Raw genomic sequence first — 21970 nt, forward strand, 5'->3', positions numbered from 1 at the left:
AATAAGTAACGTAAGTTACTTTGTTTTCCCATTTATTGACTGACAGCTCTCTTGTCCCCATGTTGAGACAAATCAAAGTGCAGAGGTGTGTGTGTGTGTGTGTGTGTGTGTGTATGTGTGGACATGTTTTTCTACACCGGTGGGGACTTAAACCTGAATGCACACAGACTCATGGGGACTCGTGTCACCGTGGGGACCTAAATTGAGGTCCCCATGGGTACAAAAGCTTATAAATCATACAGAATTAGTTTTTTTGAAAATGTAAAAATGCAGAATGTCTCCTGTGATGGGTAGGTTTAGGGATAGGGGCAGTGTAAGGGGATAGAATATACAGTTTGTACAGTATAAAAACCATTACGTCTATGGAGAGTCCGGGTGTGTGTGTGTGTGTGTAAACATGATGGTTATTGTAGTTCTAGACTAAATATGAGCATTTACTCATCTCACTTGCACAAAAAAAGATTCAATATTCCTCAAAATGAATATAATCAGTGAAATGCAGAATCAGAATACTATGTAAACCTCTAATAACTAAATATGTTAAATCAAACATACTTTTTTTTTTTTTTTTTTGCATTTTATCTCACTTTAAGTGACCATTGTACTTGCTTCTGACCTTCGATGATTCAGTTAAACCATAAGCAGATTTAGATTTAGACAAAACTATAGATTTTTTTGTTTTTATTGGTAAAATGTTAAACTTTTCTCTCCTGCATCCTCTTCTTCTGTTATCCAGAACAGCAGCAGCTGAAAGGTTTGTTTGAGCGGCGCCCTCTAGTGGACACTTGTGAATCTGCATTTCCTTCATCCTGAGGATTATTATTGCACTTTTGGGGCCCTATCTTGCACCCAGCGCAATTGACTTTGTACACCGACGCATGTTTCATTCCTAAAGCGCGCTTTTCCCTCCACAGAAGCACGTTGCTAAACTAGGGAATGAACTTGCGCTCCCTGGGCGGTTCAGTGCAAAAAAGGAGGCGTGTTCCGGCGCAAACAATCCCTGGTGCTATTTTACTGTTCCATAAAACAATAGCGCCACTGGCCAGAAAAAACCTAGTCTAAAGTCAGTGGCGCGTTGCGCGTTGTTCATTATGCTATTTTAAGGGCGCATGCTTGACCATAATGTATAGCGTGCACAACGCACATACACTTTGATTCTCTAATCTACACAGAAGCAGCAGTTTTAATTTTTGCAAATCATATTATTACAAACGATAGATAGATAGATAGATAGATAGATAGATAGATAGATAGATAGATAGATAGATAGATAGATAGATAGATAGATAGATAGATAGATAGATAGACAATTTATTATAAAAGCATACATCTAGCTTACACATTTACCCAGATTATTATATACCTGTTTAACCGAAGCTAATTTGGGTGTGTTTCTCCATCCCCAATGTCACTTCTCTCTCTTTTACGGCCGTGACGAGAGCGTTGCTCTCCTCGGCTGTGAACCGCTCCTGGCGCGCGCCTGGCAAATCCGCCGTTATAATAGCAATACGCCAAGGAAAAAGCGCGTCTGCTCTTAAAGGGAATGTGAGATGTCGCTCTGATTGGTTTATTTCACGTTACGCCCAAACCACACCTATGAATAATGAAGCTACTTCAGACCAACCCATTTTAGATTTGCGCCTGGCGCAAGAGTCATTTATCCCGCCGGTATAATAGCAACAGCGCCGAGACCCGCCCACAAAGTTACTTGCGCTTTGCGCTTTGACACTTGCGTTTCAGATCGTTAAAATAGGGCGTTAAAATAGGCCTTGGTCTGAAAGGGTCTGTACATTTGCCCAAAAATATAACTTTTTTGTTATAAAAAAACAAGCCCAGCCCAGCTGGAAAAAAGTAACGCAAAAGTAACGTAACGCATTACTTTTCTAAAAAAGTAACTAAGTAACGAAATGAGTTACTTTTTAAGGGAGTAACGCAATATCGTAATGCATTACTTTTCAAAGTAACTTTCCCCAACACTGAGCATGAGGGTGAGCAAAATAAGAGAGAATTGTATTTTTGGGTGAACTATCCCCTCAACATTCATATGCTATTGGTATGCTAATCCAAGATCAGCATAGATTAATAAGAATAAAGTGAAACCTCTTGTGTACTTGTGAACTGTGTTTGTTTTAATCTAGAGGAAATTGAAATATTTGCTAGTTTATATTAAAATAAATCAGGTGTCTGAAGATCAAGTCATTCAAAGGTGATGTGTCTGAACAGAGTAAGATTATTGTCTGAAAGGGACAGTGGATCTCTGGTACTATCACTCCATCCTCTGTGTCAGCATCAGAATTTTGTTTATGGAAATGTTGCTCCACTGATGTCTTCACTTCCAGGTCACGAAGCTATCAATCAAAAGCTCAGTAACCAATGAGAACACACTGCTACTAGCCCCGCCCCCACGAGAGAAATGTGTCAGAACGGCGAACGAAAACTCAGGGAGCATAAACGAAAACTTCAGAAGCGTAAATGAAAACTCTGGAAGCGCATTTGTAAGTTCAGATCAGCGATTGAAATATGAGAAATAGTTAGCAAAACATGCAGTGTATTAAAAACGAAGTAAAAAAATTTGCCTGCGATTTATTCTTTTTCAGTTTTAGAGATAATTTATTTAGTTTCAATTTATATTTTCATTAGTTTCTTGAAAAGCTACGTTCATTTTTATTGGCACAAGAATAGCTCCATACTCAACAGCGCCCCCTTGAATAGGGTCCGAAAACTTGGTCCATAGATCATATTAGCTTGCATGAATTAATATGAAACTCGGTACACATATAGATCTTATCGGGCCGAACAACTTTCGTGCTCTAAGTTCTATGCCAGCCCAACAGGAAGTTGGCTATTATGGGTTGTTTGGAAAACGCATGCTGTGGAATTTGATGTACTCCTCCTAGGAAATTCATCCATTCGCCTCCAAACTCGGTGTGCATGAAGTCAAGACATTGAGGATGATAACTTGCGGACGGATTTTTGATATCTCGAACAGTTTGGCCGTGGCGAGGAAACGAATTTATGGCGAGAAAATAGAAACAGGAAGTGTGTTATAACTTCTGCATACATTAACTGATCTTGATGAAACTTCAGCAGTGTGTTCGTTGTAATAGGCCGATCACATGGATGTGACCTTTGTGAGTCAAAGTTATAGCGCCACCAACTGGCAACAGGAAGTGTGTCACTTTCAAAATGCTTTGAAATCACCCTCTTATTTTTACCCGATTTGCTTCAAACTTTATGTGTATAATGTAGACACACGGCAGATGTAGGCCTGTGAAAGGATTATTGATATCTTCAATTTTCTTTTCGGATGCTTTTGAGACTCTTCACATGCTTGAAAATGCATTAAACTCGACAGACACATCACATTTATTAGCCAGTAGACATGTGCAAAGTTTCAGAAACGGGCATGGTGAGGGGCTCAGTAGCGCCACCTTTAGTCAAAAATGGGGGCTTAGTTTTTCCTAGAATCACAAAAATCGGCATGTATATTGTTCTCATTGAGCCGGACAACTTTCTAATTTACAGTTATTAGCTACGACCAACAGGAAGTGAGATATTTTGGTTTGAATGTGATTGAATGTGATCTCTCTTTCTCTCTCTCTCTCTCTCTCTGTATCTGTGTCTCAGTGTGTGTGTGTGGGGTGTGGGGGATTTGTCTGTTAGGAGAGATTTGCTTTTCTAATTGTTTTTCAAGGTTTCAGGGGCTTTTGGGGCCCTTAACGTGCTCGAAAACTCTTGAAACTTTGCACACAGGTCAGAACCTGTGGCCATGAGGGCCGGGCTGAAGCTGGTACCTGGGCGTGGCAGGGGGGCTCAACAGCGCCCCCTTGAATGGGGTCCGAAAACTTGGTCCATAGATCAAACTAGCTTGCATGAATTTATATGAAACTCAGCACACATATAGATCTCATCGGGCCAAACAACTTTCGTACTCGTCTTCGGGTCATTTTGACCCGGAGAAGATTTTCTTTTTCCCAAAAATACTAGTTAATGTTATCTCATTGGACTGAAACTTAGTGACTTTGTCCCCAAAGGGTATAACTACTTCTCAAATGTTTTTTGAAAATTTTCTTACTTTTTTAGGGGTGGTTTTGTTACCTTGTTACACTTGTGGTCTTCCCGGGTCAAAATGACCGGCCTATAAAAAATAGCTTATAAATCACTCATTATACCATATTTTCACCAAATCTTGGATTCAATCTTTTTGTCAACTTGTTCTCTTTCAATTAGGACTGGTTTTGTATTTAATTTTCAAACGGTTTAATTGTAGGAGTCATTTATCCGAGCTTATGCACTTCAGTTTTTGAGTGAAAAAAGCATTATTTGTTAATAATTTTGGCAATATTGAGTAAAATATGAAAAAAAACTGCACTGTTGATCACACTTGTCTACTTTAATATTTAATGACACCGTTTGTTTTGAAATGTGTGGGGTTTTTTTGCACAAAATGACACAGAGTCACACTTGTGGTGTTCCCGGTCATTGAAAGTGAATGGGGGAGACTAAAAATTAGAGAAAAATGTAGTTGTCAGTCAGGAGCATGTTTATGTTCACATATGTACATGTGTGCTTGAAGACATAGAGCCCTTGGACATGTGCATGCGTAGATACAAAAAGTTGACAAAAAGATTGAATCCAAGATTGGGTGAAAATATGGTATAATGAGTGATTTATAAGCTATTTTTTATAGGCCGGTCATTTTGACCCGGGAAGACCACAAGTGTGACTATGTGCCATTTTTTACAAAATAAAAGTTTTTCAAAACAAACTTCCTGATGAAACATTAAAGTAGACTAGTGTGATCAACACTGCCAACTTTTTAAAAATATTTTATTTAATATTTCCAAAATTATTCAAAAATATTCAAAAATAATGCTTTTTTTACAAATAAAATGAGATGCCTACTCTCAGATAAATGAGGCCCACGATTAATCAGATGCAAATAGAAATATAAAACCAGTCCTAATTGAAAGAGAACAAGTTGACAAAAAGATTGAATCCAAGATTGGGTGAAAATATGGTATAATGAGTGATTTATAAGCTATTTTTTATAGGCCGGTCATTTTGACCCGGGAAGACCACAGGTGTTATAGGGTTTTGAACACCACATGAGGGTTAAGTTATACGCCAGCCCAACAGGAAGTCAGCTATTATGGGTTGTTTGGAGAACGCTTGCTGTGGAATTTGAAACACTCCTCCCAGAGAATTAATTAAATCGCCACCAAACTTGGTGTGCATGAAGACATTGAGGATGCTAAATTGCGGACGGATTTTTGATATCTCGAACGCTTTGGCCGTGGCGAGGACATGAATTTTTTGGCGAGAAAAGAGAAACACAAAGTGTTATAACTTCTGCACACATTAACTGATCTTGATGAAACTTCAGCAGTGTGTTCGTGGTAAGAGGCCGATCAGATGGATGTAACTATTGTGAGTCAAAGTTATAGCGCCACCAAGCGCAGGAAGTGTGTCACTTTCAAAATGCTTTTGACAAAAGTGGGGGGGTTAGTTTTACCCACAGTTTCAAAAATCAGTACGTATATTGGTCTCATCGAGCCGGACAACTTTCTAATTTACAGTCATTAGCTCCGACCAACAGGAAGTCAGATATTTTGGTTTGAATGTGGATTTCTTTGCAAAATCGGCCTCTGAATTTTTACGCACTCCTCTTAAGTGGTTTATTTTATCCCCACCAAAATACATTAAAGATGCTGAATTGTGAACGGATAATAAATATCTCAAACGGTTTTGCTATGGTGAGAGATTAAAGTAATGTCAAAAAAAGAAACACTAAAAGCCTCATATCTTCTAAAAATGTAGCCTAATTATACACCATTTATTTCTATATAAAATTATACAAATATCAGAACTAAACCCATTTTATTCTTTTTTTTTCAATTGAAGAATTGTTTAGTACAATTTGTACCATTCACGGTTAGCAGCGCCTTCACTGTGATGTTTCTAAGCACATTTTTGCGTGTGTGAAGAGGATAATTTTTTCTGTCGATATTGGAACACGAGTGAAGTACAAAGCCTATAATAAAGAAAAGTTTAGCATCCAAATACATCGCAAATGTTGAAAGATTTTGATTCTAATGAGAGAGTTACGTGAGCCCAACACTGCTTACTTTCGTTTTTATTTTTAAATTAAATTTAAAGGATTTGTTGTGGAATATTTTGAGTGTATCATAAAATCAGAATAAGGTAAGACAAGTCATATTTTCTGTCTTATATATATATATATATATATATATGTGTGTGTGTGTGTGTGTGTGTGTGTGTGTGTGTGTGTATGTATTGATGGAGGGCCAAAGCCGGCGGTACCGCCATCCCCGGTGCCAAAGGCACCTGGGTTGCGGTACCACCGGCTTGGGCCCGTAATTGCTTCTCGCAGCTATATTTTTGTTTATTTCCATGTTCTAGTAAGTGTAGAAATCTACCATTTAGCCTACTTAGTTTTATTATAATGTAATTTGTTATGTATATGATTGTTTTTAGGCCAGGTGATAAATGCTGACATTCTTCTCGAATACGGTTGCTCTTCAAAGAACAGAGTCATCAATCAGGTAACGCACACAGGTAATGCACACAGAAAATATACCATTCAGTTTCCCAAGTTATCTTGTATTTTATTTAGTTACTGAAACGGTGCCTCGCCCGCCAGAATGGGCATGGCTTCTGGCTATATAAGCGGGCCATTTCGCCATAGGAATCAGGTTTAAATCGACTGAAGCGATAGCACCTGTACCAAGCGTAATAGCACAGCAGGGGACGCAATACTTGTTCCCTTACTCTCGGGGAACCGAGGTTACGTTAGTAACCGAATACGTTCCCTTTCGAGAACGGTCTCTAGTATTGCGTAGCTATACACTATGGGAACCCATTTTAAAACGCCATGCTATCAACTTAACACTTCGCCCTTGACTATCACCTAGGGCTCGAAGCCCAAGGTTAATAGTAGAGCTAAAGTCAAATCCAATGGGGGCCGGACTATTTAGGGCCCCACAGAGGGGTAGTAAAAGGCTTAGGCCTTTATACAGAAAGAACTTGAGCCTGCAGAGCAGGAACCTCTAAGTTATAAAATCTTACAAATGTGGATGGCGAGGACCAACCGGCCGTCGCACAGATGTCTTCAATTGGTATACCACTGGACCAGGCTCAAGATGAGGCCATGCCTCTCGTGGAATGAGCTCTGATGCCAATGGGGCAAGGAAGAAGCGTAGGTTAAAGCGATAGCGTCTACTATCCATCGTGATAGTCTCTGCTTGGTGACCGGAAGCCCTTTGGTGCGGCCACGAAGCATTTAAAGAGCTGTTCTGACTGCCTGAACGGGGCAGAACGCTCTAAATAGACTCTAAGGGCCCTAACAGGGCAGAGAAGAGACACATCTCTATCTTCTTCCGAAGGGGGAAGAGCTGATAGAGAAATGACCTGAGCTCTGAACTGAGTCGAGAGCACTTTGGGAACACTGCCATGCCTGGGCCTGAGGACAACTTTGAAGTTGTTGGGCCCGAACTCAAGGCAGGAAGCGCTCACAGAGAGTGCTTGTAAATCACCCACCCACTAGCAGAAGTGCGGTCTTCAGTGAAAGAGGCTTTAGATCAGCCGACTGAAGTGGCTCGAAAGGGGGTCCCTTCAGGGCCCTGAGGACCGAATTTTCAGAATTTCCGGTTGACGAATGCGCATGCGTCGCGTCTGAACACGTTGTTGTTGTCTTTGGAGCTCCATCGATTTGATTTATAATTCTTGATTTTTCTCTTTAAACTCACTTACAACGAACATTTTCTACTTTTCCTCACTGAGAAGCACTGCTGCTCAAACCTCATAGTCACAACGCGGACTGTTGAGCAGACGCGTCTCAAGCCTTTTAGTGATCCAACGCCGGATACTCTTAAAGGTTACTCCTGGGGATCACGGCTGATGTACTTTGCCTTACTGAAACATGGCTTAAACCAAATGATTATTTCGGCCTAAATGAGTCTACCCCAGCAGGATACTCCTATAAGCATGAGCCCCGTCTGATTGGTCGTGGCGGCGGTGTTGCAACAATCTATAGAGATATTCTCAATGTTAGTCAGAAAACGGGTTATAAGTTTATTTCGTTTGAAGTACTTGTACTAAATGTTACGCTCTTAGATGTTAGAAAAACGTCCCTATTATCTCTAGCCTTGGCTACCGTATATAGACCGCCTGGGCCTTACGCTGATTTCCTAAAAGAGTTTGCAGATTTTCTCTCAGACCTATTAGTCAATGTCGATAAAGCATTAATTGTTGGAGATTTTAACATACACGTAGATAATCCAAATGATGCGTTAGGGGCTGCGTTTACGGATTTATTAAACTCCTTTGAGGTCAAGCAAAACGTTACCGGACCAACTCATCATTTTAATCATACACTCGATTTAATTATATCACATGGAACCGATCCAACCGATATAGATATCATTCCACAAAGTGATGATGTCACTGACCATTACATGGTAACTTGCATATTACGTACTCCTGTAATATATCATGCTGCGCCGCGTTATCGATCAGGCAGAACAATCCTTCCATCCACCTTAGATAATTTTTCAAATTGCTTATCTGATCTGTCTCAGCTGCTCAGTGAACCCAAACAAACAAATGAACTAGAGGAATTAACTAGCACTATAAGCACCATTCTCTCTGGAACATTGGATATTGTTGCACCCATTAGATTAAAAAAGGTCAGAGAGAAAAGGCAAGGCAAGGCAAGGCAAGTTTATTTATATAGCACATTTCATACACAATGGCAATTCAAAGTGCTTTACATAGAAGAAATTAAAATAATAACAAGAAATAAGAATAATTAAAACAGTTAGGAAAAGTACCAAATGATAAAGTAAAGCACCATGGTACAACAATACTACGCATGCTCTAAAGAGAGAAACCCGTAATTTAGAGCATAAATGGAAACAAACTATTTAGATGTCTTTAGAATCGCATGGAAAGACAGTATGTCACGTTATAAAAAGGCCCTTAAAGCGGCCAGGGCTGAGCACCTCCGCAAACTAATAGAAAACAACCAAAACAATCCTAGGTTTTTATTTAGCACCGTGGCTAGACTAACAAATAAACAGATGTCACCTGCACAAAATATTCCGTTACAGTTTAGTAGTAATGATTTCATGAAGTTCTTCACTGAGAAAATAGAAAACATCAGAACCACAATTGTAAATGTTCAATCCTCAATCCCGCTTTATAATTCAGCCTCAATTATCACGACGCAAGAACAATTACAGTGCTTTACAACTATAGAACAAAAAGAGTTAAATAAACTTATCACTTCATCTAAAACAACAACGTGTTTATTAGATCCTATACCAACTAAACTACTGAAAGAAGTGTTACCTATAGTGGAAGAGCCTCTCCTCAATATTATTAACTCATCTTTATCTTTAGGTCATGTTCCAAGAACATTTAAACTGGCAGTTATAAAACCTCTCATTAAGAAACCACAATTAGACCCGCATAATCTAGCAAATTATAGACCCATTTCAAATCTTCCTTTTATGTCTAAAATATTAGAAAAAGTTGTGTCCGCTCAACTGGGCTCTTTCTTGCAAGAAAATGACATCTATGAAAAGTTTCAGTCTGGATTTAGACCGCACCATAGCACTGAAACGGCGCTTGTTAAAATTACAAATGACTTACTTTTATCATCTGACCAAGGCTGTATCTCAATACTAGTTTTACTTGATCTTAGTGCTGCATTCGATACTATAGATCACACAATACTCTTAGATCGATTACAAAATTATACTGGTGTTCAAGGACAAGCATTAAGTTGGTTCAGATCATACTTATCTGACCGCTACCATTTTGTCTATTTAAATGGAGAAAAATCAATCATAACTCCAGTAAACTATGGAGTGCCGCAGGGATCTGTGTTAGGCCCTCTGTTATTCTCAATATATATGCTGCCACTTGGAAATATTATAAGGAAACATGGAATTAGTTTCCATTGTTATGCTGACGACACTCAAATCTATATTTCATCACGGCCAGATGAAAATGCTAAATTATCCAATTTGACAGAGTGTGTTAAAGATATAAAAGATTGGATGACGCACAATTTTATTTTATTAAATCCAGACAAGACAGAGGTACTAATCATCGGTTTAAAAAACCACCCACAAAACCTCTCACACTACAACTTTAACATAGTAGGATGTCCTGTTACTTTATCCTCTACAGTAAAAGACCTAGGTGTTATAATAGACTGCAATCTGTCTTTTGAAAATCATATTTCATATGTTACAAGAACAGACTTTTTACACCTTAGAAACATTGCTAAGCTATGTAACATGCTATCAGTTTCTGATGCAGAAAAATTAGTTCATGCATTCATGACCTCGAGACTAGATTACTGTAATGCTTTATTAGCCGGTTGTCCTGCATCCTCAATAAACAAGCTACAGTTAGTCCAAAATGCCGCCGCTAGAGTTCTTACTAGATCAAGAAAATATGATCATTTAACACCAGTTTTATCATCACTACATTGGTTACCTATAAAGTTCCGTATTAATTACAAGCTACTGACTTATAAAGCCCTAAACGGTTTAGCTCCAGTCTATTTAACGGATCTTCTATCGCCCTATAATCCATCGCGCTCTTTAAGATCACTTAATTCGAGGCTTTTGGTCATACCTAGGATATCCAGATCCACCAAAGGAGGGAGAGCATTTTCACATTTAGCTCCAAAACTCTGGAATAGTCTTCCTGATACTGTTCGTTGCTCAGACTCGCTCTCCCAGTTTAAAACTAGATTAAAGACGCATCTCTTCAGCCAGGCATTCATATAATACTTTAGCCTGGGTTCTCCCAAGGTTTTTTTTTTCTCCATTAGGTCACCTGATGGAGTTTTTCGGTTCCTTGCCACTGTTGCCTTTGGCTTGCTCAGTTGGGGATTTTTTGGATATTTAATTGAATTAATCAATCAACAATACTATTGATCAGCATTACCAAACGTGGACATTTTCCACTAGAAACAAGCATTGATGTATTATTTTAATTTAATACTGTGAAGCTGCTTTGATACAATCTGTATTGTGAAAAGCGCTATATAAATAAACTTGAGTTGACTTGACTTGACCGTAGAAAGGTCCCAGGCCGGTATAAAAGGGGGTCGAGGCATCCATTCGATGACACTAGTCAGCTCTGACCTATGCTTGCTGTGCAGCTGCACTGCATTTTAAAATAAAGGCTTCAATATTCTTGAGAAAAGGAGTTTTTCCATAGCGTATAGCTACGCAATACGAGAGACCGTTCTCGAAAGGGAACTATCTATTCACACCGAGGACAACTAGGGATGGCCCGATACCGATACTGGCATCGGGGATCGGGCCGATACTGTCCTCATATACTCGTACTCGTAAAAATTTGCCGATACCACGCACCGATACCACGTACATTTTGCGAGCACATCCCTTTAAACAGACATCAGTGGAAAGTTTGTTCAGTCGAATGTCAATGGCAAAGAAAATAAAATGAGGCATGTAGCTTATTATTAACGTTAACTGACAAGAGAGAGAGAGAGAGCAAGCAAGCGAGCGCACTTCTGCTGAATGCTCTTGATTGCTGATCGTTCACTCAGCACATGTTATTTGGATGAAAACTAAATCGTATATGTAAGTAAAGTAAAACATAAACTGTTACCTGATTTAAGGATAACGAGTGGTTCGCCCCGCAAACCAGCGTCTCAGCGCGCGAATACTGAATTAAATTGTCTTTCACGTCTTGCGCTTGTACGGACGAATTCACACAAAATGATGTAATAACGCCCGTCTTGGCGAGTATCCTATATAGTAAACAAAGTCGGTTATATCTCAAATGAACGTAGCCATGTTCAAATGCGGTCCGTGCGTTCGGTCTTAAAGGGGCAGCAGTTTGATAAACATGCTTCTGTGTTTTAATGTTAATCAAACAAAGGACAAAGAAAGTAATGTTCTTCCTTCCTCGTTCCTCCTTCCGCCCGGGTTTCGGCACCAGTGTAACAAAGTTCTTTATTGTGGGAAGAAGAAGGTGGGAACCGGCTAACATTCAAACAAACTTTAATATCAAAAATCTCCACTGTCGTCGCTCCTCCTTTTATGCTTCCGCTCCTCCGTGAGAGATACGAGACCGGTGCGTCTCACAGGTGTCGCTCATCAGTAATCACACCACCAGCCACCAGCCTTCTCCTACGGCCCTCAGCCTCGTCCTGCTCGCCACAGCATCTCTTCTTGTTCAGTTTAATACATGTGTGTATTATTTAATCCAACTGAACTTAATGGTTATTATGAATCATTTGGTAAAGCTATAGATTTCTATAGATATTGATTCTATAGACAGTTTCTATAGAAGTAGTTTGCAATTTCCGAAATGGATTACCAAATATAATGAATTCTTTTTACACAAGTGAATTATCCTAGATGATAACCACCACTATGTTCAAAGTTTGTGTGTGAGAGAGAGAGAGAGAGAGAGAGAGAGAGAGCTATTTATGAACATGGAGAGGAAGAGGAAACAGTCAAAGACTATGTAACATCAGATTGACCAGAGATGCATCAATAGAAGGGAGACAGATGGCATCAAATCCTCATGGCTGTGTCATACTTCATCACACCGTTTGATAACACACTAGATATATAATATTATGGATTAAATTACATGAGTTAGGTAATGTAAGTGAGGCAACTTTAGCCTGTGTTTCTGTAATTAATTCGGCAACAAGAGTGATTTGAAACATGTATCTTGCTTTGTTTGCTTTTGAATGAACTGATTGTTAAAAGTACTAAACTGAAAGAAGATCATACTGTTGTGTTTCGGTGATTAAACCAAATGTTCTCATTACATATTACAATAATCTTGTGTTTGAAACAATGATTATGTGGACTGAAAATATGTGCAACTGAATGAATGCATTGGTCACATCATTAGATATAAGTGTGAACAATTTGTTGAGTCGTTGAGTGTAAACAATGACAACTGTGTTGCAGTTGTGTTTAACCTGTGTTTAGCAATTTGAAACATAAGTGCATCACAGTGCAAAATGTGTCTTAGTGGGAGAATGTGTTTAGAGTTTTGAAGAAAGAGTGCATGAGATTTTCAAGCAGTGTTTAAACTACCTGAACTTGTTTACAGTTCTTGATAGCTTAAAAACATTTCTTCAAACTATGCCTCATATTCTCAAAACAGTAAACACAAATCCATAACGTCTCACCCAGTTCCCCAAACATCCTGTTTTCAGGTCAAAATGAAGCTCTACACTCAAAACCATTCACTCTTGCTGAAAAACCAAACTTTGCCCTCAGACATCACACACAAGCCCTCACAAACACAAACACTACAACATAGTCTTAAACACTGGTGCAATTAATTCAAAACAACATTTCCAAAACTGGTAAGTTATGTTGCTTGTGGTTCCCCCCCCTCACAAACCTTTTCACATGATGAACACAAAAGACACAACCAATGGTTATATTGGCACATTTTTATTCTTTAATGTACTGTTCAGTACAATACACCAAACAAACAAACAAAAATAAATACTCTGCCCCAGCATACCGTCTTTGGTCTGGGTCAGGCCAGAGAATCTTGTCAGCATCACAGGCTATGTTGGCCTAGCCAGGCAGCGGGGGTAAAATCCACTTGCATACCTGTTCCCCGCTGGCACGCATCAACTGAAATGTTTGGCAGGCTTCTTCCATTTCATCGTCTCTGTGTAGAAAAATAGAAGTACTGAAGTTTGGCTGTACTCGTTGCACAGCCTCCCTCATAGTCATACCATGGACAAAGACATGGGCAACTAGAGTGGCACTGCTGGTCTCTTTGGCCTTGCCCTTCACCTTCAAAAGCACTTATTGTTAATGATATGATTACAGACTATAACCTAGATGTGCTGTGTTTGACAGAAACCTGGCTAAAACCAAATGATTACATGACCACCCCCCAAGATTACTGTTATAAACATGAACCTCTTTTGAAAGGCAAAGGGGAAGGTGTTGCTGTAATTTATAGTAATATTTTCAGAATTACTAAGAAGTCTAGTTTCAAATATAATTATTTTGAAGTGTTGGTGCTTAATGTAACAATATATTGTGTAAATGATAAATCACTTTTGAGATTTGTGCTGGCTACTGTCTACAGGCCACATATATATATATATATATACAAGGATAGATGTAAACAAAATCTTAAAAGGTCATTATAAGCCTTCTCTTTAAATAATTTTATTATGCTTTATTAGTGACACATTTGGGTAGAGAATATATTCCAAATCTGAAAATACAGTATGAGAACAATTAACTGCACAATTACTAGAAATGTTTACCTTGGATATTATACAATTTGCAAGCACAATTTGTGGAAAAAACAACAACAACTGTGAACCAATTATATACTGTATATATTGTCCTTGCATTCTTTCTTGTGGCTCAGTCACACACCTGAATGAAAGGCTCATTAAGTATGCAGCCTCATTATGCGGGGGCCCATTGTCTCCTCAGGTGTGAATCACGCCCACCCGCATATTGCCTTTCCAAACAAAAAGTGTGTTACAAAATTTAAATCAATGTATTGTTTTTTGTGAACGATAAGGCAGAATGATTTTCACATCATTTTGAAGAAAAAACTCTAGGCGACAAAATGCATTATTCAGAAGTCTTATTGACATATATTTAGTATGTGTTTTGTGGCCTTATTTCAGAAATTTTCATTTTTAGTTTTTTCAATAACCATCCATAAAGATTATTTTCTCAAAAATACAAACATGTACATACATGTTGCTCACATATTATGGTAGCCCTGTTTGTGCTAAATAGAGTGTAATTACACCTTTGCCATTAATATGTTTATAAGCAACTGAAAAAAGCACAAATGTAAGGGCATGTCAGAACATCTTAAGGACCCCAAAAACACCTTAGACCCCAGAGGGTTAAGTGTTGTTTCTCTGTTGCCATTGGGCTTACTTTATTTTGTAAAGCTATGACTGCCCATTTGTCTGTATTTGAAAACTGAGATCAAGGAAAGACTGCCTGCTTTTGAGTTGTCTGAGCCTCCTAGTTTGCTTTTAAGACCCACCTTCAACACTTTATTTCAGGCAGTTGTGACATAACTTAAGTAAAAAAATTAGTTGGTCCAAGGAGGGCAAGGACAAGGAGACAAATCTCGGATGAAATTTGTGCCACTCTAGTTGCCCATGTCTTTGTCCATGAGGGTATGACTATGAGGGAGGCTGGGCAATGAGGAAGGCCAAATTTGAGTCGCTTCACCGTCACCTCGATCATAACTTCAGAGACTTCTCTCTACTGTAACTTTTGAGTGCAGTACACTGTGCTGTTACAACACATATATGCTACATGTACTGTAGCTGTTGCACTATACTACTGTAATAAAAAGAAATGTCAAATTGCTTTACATACAGATGGGGTTTTCTGAATGCTTTCATTTTGTAAAAAGGATGTTAAAGTTACAGCAATCCGTACTTCTATTTTTCTAGGACACAGAGACGATGAAATGGAAGAAGCCTGCCAAATATTTCAGTTGATGTGGGGAAAAGGCATGCAAGTGGATTTTACCCCCGCTACTTGGCTATAGCCTGTGATGTGGATGAGATTCTCTGGCCTGACCCAGTCCAAAGACTGGATGATGAGGTGGAATGATTTTTTTTTCTTTTTTTTTTCTGTGTGTATGTTGTACTGTGTAGTACATGAATGAATAAAAATGTGCCAATGTATTCATTGGTTGTCTTTTGTGTTCATCTTGTGAAAAGGTTTGTGAGGGGGAGAACCACAAGCAACATAACTTACCAGTGTTGGAAATGTTGTTTTGAATTTATTGCACCAGTGTGTAGACTTGTAGTCAAGACCGCATAAACCGAGACCAAGACACTACCAAGACCAGAGGGTATCGAGACCAAGACAAGACCAAGACCAAGACCAAGACAGACCAAGTCAAGACCAAGACTAAGTCGAGACCAAGACCGAGACCGGAGGGGAAAAAAACAGACTACTGTTGAAGCTAAGCAATAACTTGTATGAATTCAAGAACAGCAGCATACTAGGGTTCAGCCGCAGTTTACATTCAATACATATTAGACGATATTACTTCAACTACACAGGCAGAACAATACAGAGACAGACCATGTCATGTGTGTGACTGTGAGCTCACTGTAAATGTTTTTGCAGATTGGGTGAGATCAAGAACTATGTGTAGCAATTGCATGACGGCTGTTACTGCACTATTAGAGGACTGAGACTCCCTTAACTTTTGTGTACTGTTGAGGACTGACATGACTGGTACTGACTGGTTCATCTGACAAAATATCAAACACCTCCAACACCATCTTGCTCCTCCAACAACTGTCTAAAGAATGAGAAATATGTAACCAATTGAAATTATACTTAATGTGTAGATGAAATTGTAACATCAAATTAAAGATACACAATTATAAACTTGGAATAGGCCTAATGTTTAGTCAACACAACGGAGATATGCAGATGATATTTAAAAGACAATTTATTTAGTCTAACGCCATCTTAAATATACTGTAATCAAACAACACACACGCACGCACACACACACACAGAGAGATTTCAAAGAGACAAATTCATCTAAGCAAATGCCTGCCTATCTCTGCCGATTTCAGAGTCTCCAAATGAATCCATTCTGCAACTTTTAAATACATAATAAAATGTTTAAAAACGAAATTATAGGCTTAAGTGCAGGATCCGAAATTTGGTCGTTTTGTCGCTGTGGTTACACACACACATACGTTGGCGGTGCGCTCAAAGTCATCTGTCAGTTGTGCAGTTACCCAAAATCTCCTGAATGAAGTTAAAACCCATCATGTCACTGATATGTGTTTTTTAAACCAAGTGATCAAAGTGCTTGTTGCCGCTGCGATCAGTGGCCGCGGATAAAGTGTTTTCTCGTGTGGTTCGCGCACACGCCGCACTGTCAGCACTCGGACGCGCGCTACTTGTTCCGTTGCGGATAATAATGTTGCATTATCGAACGTTGTGTCGTCGTGGATATTGTAGTATTGTATTATTGCTAAATCCCCCGACCACTATGTCGGTCTGAGACAGCGAGACCTAGACAAGACCGAGAGGTCCGAGACCAAGACAAGACCAAGACCAAAGACCGTCAAGGCCGTGACAAGACCGAGACCACGTAAAAGTGGTCTCGAGACCAAGACCGGTCTCGAGACATACATCACTACCAGTGTGTGAGACTGTTGTAGTGTGTGTCTTTGTGAGGGCTTGTGTGTGATGTCTGAGGACAAAGTTTGGTTTTTCAGCAAGAGTGAATAGTTTTGAGAGTAAAGCTTAAAAAATAGGATGTTTGGGGAACTGGGTGAGACGTTATGGATTTGTGTTTACTGTTTTGAGAATACGAGGCATAGTTTCAAGAAATGCGTTTAAGCAATTGAGAAACTATAACCACTAGAGTGCCAAAAGTTACAGACTGCAGCTTTAAGCATTACAAATAAAAAGCACGGATTTAAACTGTTTATTTATTCTACCCAGTAGTCATTAGTCAGCAATAATAAGAAAGATTAATGCAGACATTTTATATATTAAACTGCAAATAACCAAACTTTTATTACAAAACCTTATTATACATTATACTTATTAATTAATACACTTTTACAGCAGATTTTATTCACAAAAAACAGAGTCAGGACCTTAATGACTTTCATTTACAAATTTGGCATTAGTAACTTCCTTTTCGTGCCATTCAAGCTCATGCGCAAATAGCAGCATAAACAAAAACGACAAAAATGAGGATTCACATATAACATCACACCTGCAGCCGCGCTTCTGTGAACGGAGAAAAACAATGAAATTTTATATTTAAGGAATAAATTGGCGGTAACACTTTAGAATACTGTTCCTTCATTAATGAATAATTACACAGGAACAAATGAGTAACGTATTATTAACATTCTAGTAACTACTATTAACTAACAAGAAACTCTGATTAACAAATTAGTAATAGCGCTCAGATGAATGTAGTAGTTCATTATTAGCTAATCAATAACTACTATTTTTTTCATACCTCCCAGAGAACTACTATCTACAGGTTCATAATTAACATGAATAATGCATAATTTATAATAAAAGGTAATGGTAACCCACTAGTAATGACTCAAGTATTACTACATCATTTTAAAGGAACTACTAATTATTTGGATCAGTATTCTAAAGTGAAAAACATGATAACAACCTAATATTGACTGAAGTCATTGTAAGCTTTTGAGTTTTTTGTAAACTAAAAATATTAGGTTGTTATCATGTTTTTCACTTTAGAATACTGATCCAAATAATTAGTAGTTATTTTAGAAGGATATAGTAACACTTGATTCATTACTAATGGGCTACCATTACCTTATATTAAACATTGTGCATTATAAATATTTATTAACCTGTATATAGTAGTTCTTATAGTCTTCAGTGAGGTATGAAAAATAGTAGTTATTGATTAGCTAATAGTGAACTACCACATCCGACTGAGCGCTATTACTTACTAATTCGTTAATCAGAGTTTCTTGTTAGTTAATAGTAGTTACTAGAGTGTTACTAATGCATTACTCATTTGTTCTTGTGTAGTTATTCATTAATGAAGGAACAGTATTCTAAAGTGTTACCAAATTGGCCTATACACGAAATATATTTCACTTAAATTAACAAAACAAAATACAAAACAGTGTGACAAGTAGTTTCGGTTCCTTTTTGTGACGGGCTCCACAAACAAGTTTACTGAAAGGAAACCAAGGCAGCAGAAAGCGGCACATCCTGTTTGCTTTGTGTCGTGGAAGTTTACTACAGTCCATTGATGAAATGTGTCCTGGAAATGGAAAGCCTCAGGTGTCACTTCACTCAATGGGCCCTATCTTGCACCCAGCGCAATTGACTTTGTACACTGACGCATGTATCATTCCTATTTTGCACCCGCGCAAAGCGCGCTTTTCCCTCCACAGAAGCACGTCGCTAAACTAGGGAATGAACTTGCGCTCCCTGGGCGGTTCAGCGCAAAAAAGGAGGCGTGTTCCGGCGCAAACGTTCCTTCATGCTATTTTGCAGATTTAGAAAACAATTGCGCCACTAACCAGGAAAAAATAGTTTAAAGTCAGTGGCGCGTTGCGCATGTTATTCATATGCTATTTTAAGGGCGCATGCTTGGCCATAATCAATGTAGCGTGTGCATTCTCATCTACACAGAAGCAGCAGTTTTCATTTTTGCAAATCATACATTATTACGATAGATAGATAGATAGATAGATAGATAGATAGATAGACAATTTATTATAAAAGCATACATCTAGCTTACACATTTACCCAAATTATCATACGCCTTTTTAACCGAAGTTAATTTGGGTGGGTTTCTCCATCCCCAACGTCCCTGACAAGAGCGTTGCTCTCCTCGGCTGTGAACCGCTCCTGGCGCGCGTCTGGCAAATCCGCCGTTATAATAGGAATCCGCTTTAGAACAAAGCGCGTCTACTCTTAAAGGGAATGTGAGATGACGCGCTGATTGGTTTATTTCACGTTACGCCCAAACCACACCTATGAATAATGAAGCTACTTCAGACCAACCCATTTTAGATTTGCGCCTGGAGCAAGAGTCATTTATCCCGCTGGGAAAATAGCAACAGCGCCAAGACCCGCCCACAAAGTTACTTGCGCTTTGTGCTTTGACACTTGCGTTTCAGATCGTTAAAATAGGGCCCATAGTCTCCTTGTGGAAAGGTGAATAGGCTCAAAATGTATGTCAGGATTCAGAGAGAGGGGCATTCAGAGAATGAGCAGTGGAGTGATATTTATTAAAGGGGTGGTAAAACGCCTTTTTTCGAAGGCTTGATTGTGTTTGTGGGGTGCACTGTAACATGTGTTCATGCTTCGTTTTTAAAAATTCACATTATTTTCCACATATTTAACCATTATTCTACACTGCTCTGTCCCTCCTTGTAAAAACGGTCGGATGATTTCCGCGTTCTATTAAGCACCCCCCCTTGATTTGGCTTTACAACAGTAGCCAAATCAAACACAAAACCATGTTTAGCATGCCTCTAGATAAACAAGCATGTAGATAAACAATACATAAAAGCTATAATCAAAGAATAATTTACACTGATCACATAAACGACAACACAACAACCACGAACATTCCAAGTTCGCTGGTGATATTAAACAGAAGTTTGTATGTGTTTGTCGGATAAGTATGAATTAACGTTAGCATTTAACAAACTGGTTTGTGGAGTCAAACAGCGTTGTCCTTCGTTTACTTCCTTGCTACAACGTACAATTAACAATACGAACTATTACAGGAAAACACAATGACGAAAAATAAATCATACTTACAGGTTGTGGCCCGTAAACAGTTTCTGTTTTTAAAGTTGGAACTGCTCCATCTTTCAGGACTAGCCGTTGTGCGAATCCTTCATTGGAGGAGGGGTTTATGTAAATATTGGGCTTAGTGATGTCAGCAAGCCTGCAGGAATGTTGTGTAGTCCCTACTGGCCGTTTTTTTGTAGTTCTTAGAAATTGATTTCTTTAAAAGCAAATATCTCCCTTTGCTTTAAACTTTGAAAGTTGTAACTTTGCAGATGTTGTTTATGCTCAAAGAGCAACATTACACACTAACTAAAGTTAGAAAAGTGAAATCGTGTTTTACCACCCCTTTAACAGAAGACAGTACAAGATATGTGAGGTGGGAACACAGTCCAAAACTATAGGCCAAGGCAACAACTGGAGAACAGGCTGGTTGTGGACGAGACAACTCCAGACACTATAGCAATAAGGCAATAGTTTGAGGAACCAGAGGCTTTGGCATGGAGAGAAGTAACTGCTGAAGCACCAGAGTTGGCAGTGCCAGGTAAGGAGAGTCAGAATCAGAATCAGAATCAGATTCTGATTCTGATTCTGATTCTGATTCTGATTCTGACTCTCCTTACCTGATCGTTAAAATAGGGCCCATAGTCTCCTTGTGGAAAGGTGAATAGGCTCAAAATGTATGTCAGGATTCAGAGAGAGGGGCATTCAGAGAATGAGCAGTGGAGTGATATTTATTAAAGGGGTGGTAAAACGCCTTTTTTCGAAGGCTTGATTGTGTTTGTGGGGTGCACTGTAACATGTGTTCATGCTTCGTTTTTAAAAATTCACATTATTTTCCACATATTTAACCATTATTCTACACTGCTCTGTCCCTCCTTGTAAAAACGGTCGGATGATTTCCGCGTTCTATTAAGCACCCCCCCTTGATTTGGCTTTACAACAGTCAGCGACCAGGAAGGACACAGAGAGCAGGGCAGGAACCATGGGCGTCGGAACCATTGTATATGGGTGGGACAAGACCCACCCACTTTTTAAGACCAATGATATTGGACCCACTTACTTTTACCGTCTCTCTCTGATTCAGCGCATTTGTCTTTTCATAGCGCCGTCAGTCAAAATCCATTCCACTTGAGGAATTCCCTAATAAATTAAACTCCATTTCCGCTGAATAGCTACATTATATTTCTCAACGAGCCGCAAATGAAAGTAACCGCCCGTTGTACCCTTCCAGTCAAATATTGCGTTGCAAACATCAATAACAGCTTTAAGTTGTCATTGCTGGCAAATGACCATGATATTAGCGGGATAATCCACGTGCATTTAATGCACGATGTGGAGGCAAAGAACCGCCCGACGTGAAGTGGAGTTTTTTACTTGTTTTCATTAAAAGGCACGAGAATACATGAAATGGTATTTAACAGTTACTCCAGTAAACATTTTTCTGGGGGAGGACCCACCCACTTTTTTTTTTCTTCCGACGCCCATGGCAGGAACCAACACAAGACCACACTCGAGACAAGACAACAAGAAAAACAAGATAAAAAACAAAATAAAACTGTCAACTAAGACTAGAGGAAATCAAATAAAGAAAGAAATTTAGTTCTTAGCACAACACTTGACATAAACCA

The 21970-nt window shown here is 38.9% G+C and overlaps 1 protein-coding gene across 5 annotated transcripts in view; it reads left to right on the forward strand.

Annotated features, from left to right (window-relative positions):
- Window positions 1-21970, forward strand: part of LOC311091109 (uncharacterized protein) — a 156075-nt gene that overhangs the window by 15859 nt on the left and 118246 nt on the right. For 3 of the 5 annotated variants that reach the window (XM_084126871.1, XM_084126867.1, XM_084126868.1), the window contains exons 2-3: window positions 6499-6579; window positions 15503-15656. The gene's annotated coding sequence lies outside the window, so the exon portion shown is untranslated. The remainder of the gene's footprint in view (window positions 1-6498; window positions 6580-15502; window positions 15657-21970) is intronic. The other 2 variants (XM_084126869.1, XM_084126870.1) reach the window with 2 other exon arrangements.

This window comes from Abramis brama, assembly GCF_963993115.1.
Source record: "Abramis brama genome assembly, chromosome: 10".
NCBI classification, from domain to species: Eukaryota; Metazoa; Chordata; class Actinopteri; order Cypriniformes; family Leuciscidae; genus Abramis; species Abramis brama.